The sequence below is a fragment of the Phasianus colchicus genome, chromosome 10 (genome assembly GCF_987193195.1).
Source record: "Phasianus colchicus chromosome 10, bPhaCol1.hap1.1, whole genome shotgun sequence".
Taxonomy (NCBI): domain Eukaryota; kingdom Metazoa; phylum Chordata; class Aves; order Galliformes; family Phasianidae; genus Phasianus; species Phasianus colchicus.
This window is the reverse complement of record NC_143445.1, coordinates 23,512,193-23,523,255: the sequence shown is the minus strand read 5'-3', so window position 1 is coordinate 23,523,255 and position 11,063 is coordinate 23,512,193.

The following is an 11,063-nucleotide window of genomic DNA, read 5'->3' as shown; positions in this document are numbered from 1 at the left end:
ACAGGAGATGGATGCATCAGTAGGATATGCTTTCCTTCACGAATTACCTCAGTCGTTTCCATTTCCAGGACGAGTTCCCAGCACTTACGCATTACCCTTCGCCTTGTCTAATGTGGTTCACATTGATTTTTCCCCTTGCTCTCTGCTGACTGTACAGTCTGGAAAACCAGAGACCTTAAAGTCAAGGTCAAGTTTTTATTCCTTCAGTAAACAAGCTGGGGAGAAGGAGTGAGGGAGCGAGCACTTAGAGCAAATATACATTCAGAAAGCTGTGAAACAAATAAATTCCTTTAAAAAAATTCTCAGAGGAAGAAAGTATACAAAAGATGTATCCTTTCAGTTTGCAAATTCTGCATTAAATAAAATCCCTACTCTTGTGGGATAAATGTTAAGAGGAGACCACTTTGTGTGTGACTGAAACAAAGGCATGCTGCAATGTTTAATGTCAAACACAACATTAAATGCTGCGTAGCCAGGGAACAGAGAAGCATTGAAAATTTTATTCGTTTTTCTGGCCAAGGAGCTTAAATTTTGTCCAGGCACTGAATGCTTTTATTTCTCACCGTCATTTAGAACCACAGAATCATTAAGGTTAGGATAGACCTCTAAGATCACCAAGTCCAACCATCAACCCATCCCCACCGTGCTCAAAGACCACGTCCCTCAGTGCCACATCTCCGCAGTTCTTGAACACCTCCAGGGACAGTGACACCACACCTCCTTGGGCAGTCTGTTCCAGTGCCTGACCACTTTTTCTGAGAAGATTTTTTTCCTGATATTCAACCTATCAAAATATCCAACCAATATCTAAGCATTGATCCCACTACATCATATTCTCACTGTTGTTTTTACCAACTGATGACTCCATATATTATGTTTGGCCATTTGTAATTAGAAACAAAATTAAGGAGAAAAAGCCTGGCTGCTTATCTATAATTCATGGATTCTCTTGAGTCTGTGCACTTGGCTGGAAATGTGGTAAGAAATTAGTTTGGCTAAAAATTTTGGATGCTTCTAGCTTCACGCTGAACTGGAAGACAAGGAGCTCAAGTGTTTTGGGGCTTCTGCTTTGGGATTCTTCCAGGCAGGGAAATGGGTCAGCATGCAAACAATGCTGGAGCTAGGTGGAGATGCAGAAGCTGGTTCTTTGGACCAAACCTGGTATCTGCAGGTACTGACAGGGGCAGCTCCATGGGTGCTGGTATCCACAGCCTTCTGAGCATTGGCCTTTTCTCTCCTTGGCAAAGCTCCTTTCAAAACCCAAAGTCTGATGATTTGTGCTTTTTCTGTTATTTTTCATCAATTTGTTAATATGTGTGCAGTAATAACTGCGACCTGATGTCTTCACTCTTCGAGAGCAGTTTGGAAGCAGAACGCTCCAGTTGGAGGCAGCACCACAGTTTGGGAACAAAACAAATTACCTTAGGCAGTTTGGTTCACCTGTTTTTAATGCTAATATAATTAAATGAGAGAAATTCTACAGGGAGACGTAATGCCTTTTATTATAACAAACTGATATTTGTTGAGAAAAAGCAGGTGCATTTTCAGGCACACAAGCTCTTTTTCAGTTTTATTTGCCAAAAAGCCTATCAGTGCATCATTTGGTGCAACCAATGGTATTGCTTCTCTGTATAAATCTTGCCTCAGTCATATCCTTCGACCGTAACAGCTACAATAACACTGCTAATATAATTAAAAGCAGTTGAGGATGACTGAATGCCATTTCAGGGCAGAAGTGGCCAAGAATAGCAGGGTGGGGCTGTGCTGCAGACACACAGATAGTTGTGGTTTTTCCCTTATCTTCACTCTGTAATTCTGAATTGACCTATACTGGTATTAATGGAAGTCATGGGGTTGCCATTGGCGCAGACTTTGGGTTTTGCATACATATTCAAAACACTCTTCTCACCTTGTGAAATGTATCTCTAATGCAGAGGATAAAAGTAGGTCATCCATTTTCTCCAGCACCCTGCTATCTCAGTAACATTAACGGAAGGGAACAGTGTGTGCAGATTTTAGCCAGCATCACCGTCACTGTATTCCATCAAATTATGACCTTTTAGTTCCACCGTTGGAGTGATTCCCAGGGAAAAAAATAAAAATAAAATAAAAACAAAAAGCAATAATCTAAATGATGCACAGATAAGAGAGAGAAAAAAAAAATAAAAGAGAAAGAAAAAAATAAAACCTCCCAAGGTGGAAAATGTATTGACAATAAGCCAGCTCAGCTTTCCCTGATGGAGAATGCAATGTTGTTTATTTTCATATGATATTTTTAAAGCTAATTTTCCCAAGGCATCTCACAACCAACTTCACATGCAGATACAAATAGAAACAATTTGTACACTGCAGTAATTCTTACGAGTAGCAAATCAAGACTTGTAAGAAGGGAGTCAAGACAGGAAAGATAAGAAGTAGAGAATGATTAAACGAGGTAATTCGGGAAATTTAGATATTAGAATTTGTTCTCTGGGTGAGAGCAAAACATGCCATCAAAGAGAAGAAGATTAAGGAGTTTTTACATATAGGATTAGGCAGAGTGTGCAAAAAAAAAAAGAAATATCTACCAGTGATTGGAAGCGGTTGCTGCAGGTGTTGCATGCAGAGCTTTAGTTTCTTCTTTCTTTTTTTAATTGGGTTTCCAGGCCTTCACTGTTCAGTCCCCAGACAGAATTGCAAGCTCCCTTGGTCTGAGAGATAGTATGCTGCTGACATGCTCTGAAATGCTCCAAAACTCTCTAAATAAGCACTGCCAATATTTATTTCTAAACATCAGAGAAGCAGGGGAATAGAGTAGCACGTTGACTGGTTGCATTCAGAAACATTTGTGCAGCTCTAACACTTGTCTGCTGCACCCTTCTGGGATGGAGCCACAGAGGTACAGCCACTGCCAGAAGTGCAGGCAGAGCACTTGGAGGGGGAATTCCAAAACTTGATGTAATTTGGAAGGAAAGCCACTTAAAAGATAAGACAGAAATGTTGTGTTTCAGACTGCGTGCTGCCCCATAGCTGTAACTCCCCCAGGAACCTCATGTGTCTGCTGCTTCTAGGTAACAATCTGGTAAAAGCACCGTGTTTAAAACTTTGCAGTGTCTTTGAGTTAGCCACGTTGTAGTCATTACCTACTAAAAGACACTGCGTGCCCTAAAAGTGATGTTATATGACTGGTCGTGTGCACGTGGGTGGGGGTTTAAGGTTACTGTGTGCATGCTGAGATGCTGCAAACCAGGGGCAATTCCGCTCCCTTTTAAAACATTTAATGTTAAGGCAGATTTGCCTGGTGCCAAAATCCTTAAAACAAAATCTAAAGAGTTTAGAAATAGCCATCATTATTAACGCAGGCGCCACAAGCACATCAGCACTGGCAGATCTGATGACAGATGTGTGTTGTCTGTTCATAAAGCCCCAACTGTGTTAAAAAACAAACAAACAAAAACTGGTGGCTTTTTTTTCCAGGTTTTTGTCCTCTCCCAGCACTGCAGAGAAATTGGGTACTGCTTGTTTGCTAACATAGCATAGCAGTGAGGGGTCACTCCTGGATGCTGCCCATTGCTTACTGCTGTGACTGCAGCAGAAAACTTACACTCCCTCTTTTCCCAGGGTACATAATCCAGTAGAATATTATTATAATATATATATTTTTTCTTTTTTAATCTATGATGGATATATTTGTGTTTCACATGAAAGAGGCCGGGATTTAATAATGCAGACAGGGCCTCATTATGGGAATGAAATCTCTGCCTATATTTGGCTGCACAAATTTAATTTTTGTCAACCTTAAACTGGCAGGAAAGCTGAGTGCACTGAGCAGCAGTGACTGGCAGGGCTGGCTGCACCAGAGACCGTAGTACGATTGCCCTGGGCTGAGACTAATAATAGAGCTGGAAATGGCTTTTGAATTGGGTTGTCCTGGAGAAGGACTTTGTAGAGCAGCCGTGCGTGCCCTGAGTCTCTGCAGAGGTGGCACTGCTCCAGCTGCCCAGGGTGGTTAGGGGAGGGGGCTGGGATGAAAAGGGCATGGGCTGAAATAGCTGCTGAAGGCATGAGTGAATGAAACAGAAGACACTGCTAACCACAACTCTGGGCAGAACGCTGAGATAAGCATTGATTTCGGGCTCACTGGTCTAACTGCAGAGCCTAGGAATAGGCGGCTGAAGGTTCCTGTGTCACACAGGGCATGAGAACAACTCCTAGGAAACAAATGGTTCTTAGAAATTTCTCACAATCCAGAATCTCACAGCAAACTCCCGAAGGGATGCAGAGATCAAGGAAAAAAAATGCTGGGTGTTCCTCTGTGGTGGGGGGGCTGTAGGAACCACCACAAGGCAGTGGCTGGTGTCCAGCTGGACCTTGGGCAGAAGGACTTTTAATCAAATTAGATGAGGAAGCCAAGATCCAAAAAACATTCTGATTGAAGATCAGGAGTGTCAAAGCTACTGATGAAGAATCGGCTGAAATCTTGCCCCTGCTCTGTTCAACATGACATTTTTCCATGGGTGCTCAGGTAGCAGGGATGTGAGCAGTGCAGACGGCTCGCAGCCCTTTGTCACACACCTGTGAAATGTCCTTGGGTTTGTTAAACACCAAAACCCATCTGATCAGACATTTCCTATGTGTGAGGATAGCCCCAAGGATCCAGATGGCTTCTCTGGGAGCTGTGCCCTTAGTAGAGCTCCCAGCATGAGTTCCTTTGGCTCTCATGGTCCTCAGGGCATTGAGCACAGGGAGGTGTCTGATGGCTACAGGGGGTCCTTGCTCTGGGACGAGCGCTGCTGGTGGGATGCTAAGCCAAAATACGGGCAACTCAATGGAGAGCACTGGGGGCAGGCAGCAAGCTGTCCATGAGCAGAGCCAGCCCCGTGGTGCTATTTTAAGAGCTGAAACTCACAGGTGGGAAGGGAAGCAAAAGGCAGATTAAGTTGCCATTGGAAAGCAGTGTGGCTGCATGGCTGAGCTTTATCATGCTTTTCAGGTAGTGAGCAATAGGACACGACAAATTCTGCTTTGTTCTGCTGCTCCCTTGCCGCATGATCAGGAGATAAACGCCAGCGAGGGCTCATTTTGCTGGCAGAGCGCAGAGCTGTTCATTAACTTGTGCTGTTAAATAACAGCCTGATAAGGGCAGAACCTGGCGGGGACGAGCCCAGGTGCAGTCAGGCATGGGGGGAGGCTGTGGGGCACATCTGTATCCTGTGCCAAGGCCACCAGGTCATCCATGCCTGCACGTCCCCATGTGCCACTGCTGTGCAAGATGGGGAGAGGTCTGTCCCAGCAGCCCCCATCTGCACGGAGATGAGGATGTTGAGTAATAGAAGGGATGCATCTCCGTGTGGAAGTGACACTTTTCTTTAGCAGCAGGAGATGCTACGTGGATGCTAACAGCGAAGGAGAGAGATGGATATGGATTGTTCAATTTGGTTGTCAAGTCCAAACAAGCAACCAACCGAAATAATGGAGAGAATGAGTAAAACTAAGCATTTTCCTTAACAGGAAAATAAATGCTCTTTGTTCTGTTATATAATGTTGGTTTAAAAAAAAAAAACTTTTCTAAAATATAGGTCAATTTTTAAACAACAAAGCTTGTTTCAAAACAAAAAGTCAAAATATTTTGTTTTGATGCTGTTGAAACAAAATGTCTCCACTCCTCCAAACCATTTCTTTTGACATGTTCAAATGAAACATTTGTACACTTTCTAATTTTTTTCACAAATACTGTTGGTTCCTGCATTTTTCAGTGAACTCATCCATTTGAAAAATGTCACTCAGCTCTAAAAATTACCATACATATAGAGCTACCTCTGTTACCACATTATGTCTCGTGTAAGCGTGCCAAATTCAAATTCTTCACAAGGGAGCTGGTGAGGCTTCAAGGCTGACCGATAAAGCCTGGGAAGGTGTGTTGCCAATTAAAAGGGTCGAAGTGTTGATAAACTTCCCTTTGACCCACACCAAATGGGTCAATGCCAGCAAGGCTGCCAGGTGCTGCTGTGCTCGCTGTGACCCCAGTGCTCCAGCACAGCACTGTTGTGTTCTTTGGAGCTGCTGTCAGCACGCACCCCAGTTTCATGAGTTCACACTGACTTAAAAATAAATCCCTTCTTTGTCGTTAATTTGGGGCTGTAAAGTCCACAAAGCCCCACATACACCCAGTTAGTCAGCAGGTTTGTGGATATTTTGAGATGCTGGAGGTCAGAAGGCAGTTTGTTGGCATTATCTTGATTATGTTATGGAAATCATTATTCAAAAATAGTCTCAAAAATACAAGGTTATCAATGCTTGGAACCACTGGAAAACTACCAAACTAAACTCACATGAGGGCAGTTACTGTATAATGGGCAGATGCTTTTAACTATCCTTTATGTCTTGGAGCCTACTTACATCCAGGAACAGTACTATAGGTGAGAGGTTAGAATAAAAATAACTGCCTGAAAACAGGATGCTGAATTTTAGTTTTCATATTCAGGTCTGTTGACTGCACATGTGAACTTAGGGTCCTTTAAAGAAACAAATCACACGTGGCAGCAATCGGCAGGGGACGCTGGTGCCGCAGGGCAGCTGATGAGCTTGGCATCTGCAGTGATTTTTTGGGGACCCCTTTCCTGAGGGCTTTGTCTCAGTTGTCCCTAGCAGCTGGGGATCCCTGAGCACACTGTGCTGTGTGTTTGATGGCAGTGGATAAGCAAAGGATCCCCCAACACTCCTGATCCTCCAGCATACACACATACATTTATACACTTCTTCCCCACTCGCTGTGCTCCACTGCAGTGATTTATGTGTTGTCTGTCATCTGGAGCACCAGGGACACAAGAGAATGAAGAGCAATAAACAAATAACAATCAGCAGACATAAAATAGGAATGAGTCCACAATTGTGCCCCTGAAAGGGCTTTGAGGGCTCTCAGGTCTCTGGGGAAAGCGGGGACTCTGCAAAGCAGTTACATCCTGCAGAGGACTGGTCTGGTGCTACAAGCTTTGGGGATGCAGGACAGGTTGCATTTCTGCAGGGATGCCAAAGCAGCACAAAAGGTGACAGGAGCTTGGGTTGTGTTACGGTACACCATCAAACCCAGGCCCTGTGGGGCTGGCATGAAGAAGCCTGGTGCCACATCCCTGTGTGGCTCTGACAGAGTGGGCCCCTTTCAGAGGTTAGTGCCTGGTAAATTATTCCCTCCATTTGTTATTCGTGATGAATAATGAATTATTCTCATAACATTTACTGTGCTGTTCATTTATTATACAGGATGGGGATATGTTTAGAAGCTAATTATTGCTAGGAAGGCTCTACCCTTGCAAAATACATGATTTCTGCATATTTGTTTATCAGTGCTTTCAGGGGGGCTGTTTACTGTGTTAGCATGTTTCTTCTGCACCCCGGACAATGCCTAGCCCAGGGTGATGCTGGAGATGCTGCACAACCAGGGGCTGGCAGCCCCCAGCCCACCAAGGACACGCTTTCTTACCTTAGAAGCATTACATTAGGAGACTTGTGGTGAGTAATGGCCTTAAGCGTGGTCTACCAGCAGCTGTAAATAATCAGAGGGAGTTATAAAAACTTGCTGTGCCGTGCTGCTGCTTACCAACAAATTTATCCAGGCAATTATTTTGAAAAATGTTTCTGAGGAGGCTTGAGTGCAGAGGACACAGCAGGAGGCTCCCAGGGCCCTGCTAAGAGGGGCTGCACCATGAGAGCTGCTGTGTGCACCGCTCTCATTTTGCTCCCTGCATGGAGGGGAGCTCTGGGGGGCCTCCTGGGTTTCTCATGAGGTGCAGAGCCATGGGACAGCCCCACAGCTGACCTTGTGGGACTAACGGGCACCTAGAGTGGAGGCTGAGCTCGTTCTGTGCTTTCTAATACCTCTTGTATTTACATGATGAGCTCAATATTTGTGTCCTCCTGTGGCCAGCTGACCTCTGGGTAGCCCTTACCACAGCTGAGCCAGTGAGAAGCTCACGGACCTATGGGGAGGGATAGTTCAGCTCCAGCTCCCTGAATAATTGATTATCGCTTGCTTTGACATAAACCCGATCTTCAGCAATACCCTTTTGGCTGTGCCCTGCCGTACCTTTGTGTTCCCCAGCAGAAATCTCTCTCCACCTACTGCCTTTGTAACCCGATAAGAGCACTATGAGCTGCCAGTAAATGATCTTTTATTTTATTCTTCATCCTTGTAGGGGTAAATTATTGTGTCAGCACAGAGACGATGCAGGTGACTAACCTCATAAAACGCAGTAAATGATTAATAAAATCTCAGATAACAACAGCTCATTGGGCAGCTCATAACTCGCCCCTCTAAGCAGCTGCATGCCTTTGGAGGGCATGGGGAGAGGTTTTCAGCTGGGGGCCACCAGCAAAACGCCAGCCCAGTGCCAGGTCAGGGCTGTGCTGAGAGGCACCCAGGGCTCGGTGCAGGAGCATGGCCACCACCCTGAGCAGCTTCAGCCCATGTCGGGGGGGCCATGGCACTGCTGGGGACTGGAATCCCACCCAGGCAGTGCTGGGAGGTGTCAGGCTGTGTGCTGGCCTGTACAGTGTGTGGTGATGAAGGGGGCTTTGCTAAGGTTGTAGCGAGATGGGGGCCGGCCTCTTCTGCCAGGTAACTAATGATAGGACAAGAGGGAATGGCCTCACATTGCACCAGGGAAGGCATAGGTTGGATACTAGGAACAATTTCTTCTCTGAAAGAGTGGTCGGGTGCTGGCACAGGCTGCCCAGGGAGGTGGTTGAGTCACTGCCCCTGGAGTGTTCAGTAAAAGGGTAGATGTGGCACCCAGGGATGTGGTTTAGTGGGCATGGTGGGGATAGGTTGACAGTTGGACTTGATCTTTGTTGTCTTTTCCAACCTTAGTGATTCTGTAATTCTATGATTTTATAATGAGTCTCAGAGTGTCTGCCCCCCCAAATACCCCATTTCTTTTTTTTAATACCATCCTCCATAAAGCATGGCAGACATACATGCAGAGATGCTCTTTGTGCACGCTGGATTTTGTAGAACCTGCAGAACCCAGTGCCACGTGCACTATCCTCAGCAGTGTCCCTGATGGCTTGGCACTGACCTGCACAGGCGTGCTGCTCCTGCTGCACACAAAGATGCCTTTCATACAGCGTCTGTTCCCTGATGGCGTCACCCACGATTGGAGCCTCAGATGCAGGGAAGTGAGCTGTACTCTTCCATTCGTCTGCCTTTATTAATATTCCAGCATTGGCCAAGCCCTTGTAGAGCTGTAATGAGAACATCCTCTTTCGCACTGTTTCCAGAATTTATGCACAAGCAATACATAAATATCAATTAATGAAGCAACTATGCAAAAATTAATTAAAACATGAAAGGATAGGAGCCTCCATTCAACTCCCTAAAAAGGAAAGATGTGTTCAGAAACCCCTCCCTCCTGCTCAGAAGAAAGCTCTCTATGCCAAGGGAAGGAAAACATTATTTTCTTTTAATTGCACAATATTTTTAAATTAATTTCCATAAACAGTGAATGGAGGAGGGATAATCACGGATTTTGTAAAGAAATCAGAGTGCAGGGCTGCAGTGCAGGCTCTGTGCAGCCCTGTGGGCAGCCGCAGCCCGGTCCCACTGCTCCACCACGTCTGTGACCACACAGCAATGCTGGTGACACTAAGCCTATAAATCTGCAACTACAGCTGCGAACACGTTAATTAGCCTAAATTAAATTTAAGAGCTACAGAAGAATACAACTGGAACTGAAATGCAGACGCGTGGAGAGATTCCACCTTTCACTGGGTGTTTCAGCCCCACTCTGCACATGGTTTTCCCACAGAAGATCACAGGTGGACGTCCCAGTGATTGTTAGTGCTTGTTTTGCCTGCAGCTTCAGGCAGAGATGCCAGTTCATGGACACTGCTTATCTTCTGCGTAATAGAACTATCAGCTCTAACACTCTGCACTTACAGCCTTTTATCTCAGGGGCCAAAAGGGCTGGGTGCTCATTAACAACACCCACTGTGACAGTGCCTCTATTTATTTACTTATTGGACGTTCAGAATATCATCTACTAACTGCAATGCGTAAAAATCACAATATTTTGCTTGTGCCTGGGGTTTTCTGCCTGCACAAACAGTGACTTCAAGTCCTCCTGTGAGCTGGGCAGCTCATTGCCTATATCAGTGTACATATTTGCACACATGGGTTCACCAGCTTGCCAGGCTCTGCTCCCACTCTCTCCCCAAGCAGGAACTGTTCCCACTCCTCTTTTACAACCTGCAGCAAATTGCCACTCATTAGCAAATAAAACTAAAGATAGTGCCACCGACACCTGTATGATGAGCCGTTCCTGCTCTGCACATTGGGCTGTTAGTACCAGAATGAGAGATAAAGGCTTTAAGTTGCAGCAGGGAAGGTTCAGGTTGGATGTTAGGAAAAATTCCTTCTCAGAAAGAATGTTGAGGCATTGGCACAGACTGCCAAGGGAGTGGTGGAGTCACCGTCCCTGGAGGTGTTCAAGAACCAGGAGATGTGGCACTGAGGGACATGGTTATAGGATGGTGGGGATGGGTTGGTGGTTGGACTAGGTGATCTGAGATGTCCTTTCCAACTTTTTTGCTTCTATGATTCTGTGATTCTGTTCATTCTGGCCTTGTGCTGAGCCCTCTGTCTGCACCAGCCAAGGCAGCAGCTTGTACCAACTCCCCACCCAACTAACCTGATTTACCATGCTTTCCTAGACTCTGTTTCCGAGGCTGTTTGCTCATAATGATTTTTTATGTGGGAGAATTTCTCAACATTTGCCCATCATTTGGCACCAGCTGTTCTTGCAGTGCCAGAGCCTGGCCAGGGCACAGTGACCACTTTCCATGATGATGATATGGAAGGGGCTGCTCCCCTCTGCTGGTCTCAAAAGAAGGAATATCATCATATCTTTTCCTCTCTTTTCTCTGCTGGCTGAGAAACACGAGCACAGGTGTGAGAAGGGCATTGGTCAAGCAGCAGGCTGGCAGATGGACTGGGCACCGGCACTGTGAGGAACTGAATCTTGTCCATGTCCTCTTGTCTCTTGGGGCTCCATCTCATTCAGGACATACAGAAACTGCTCCTTAACACG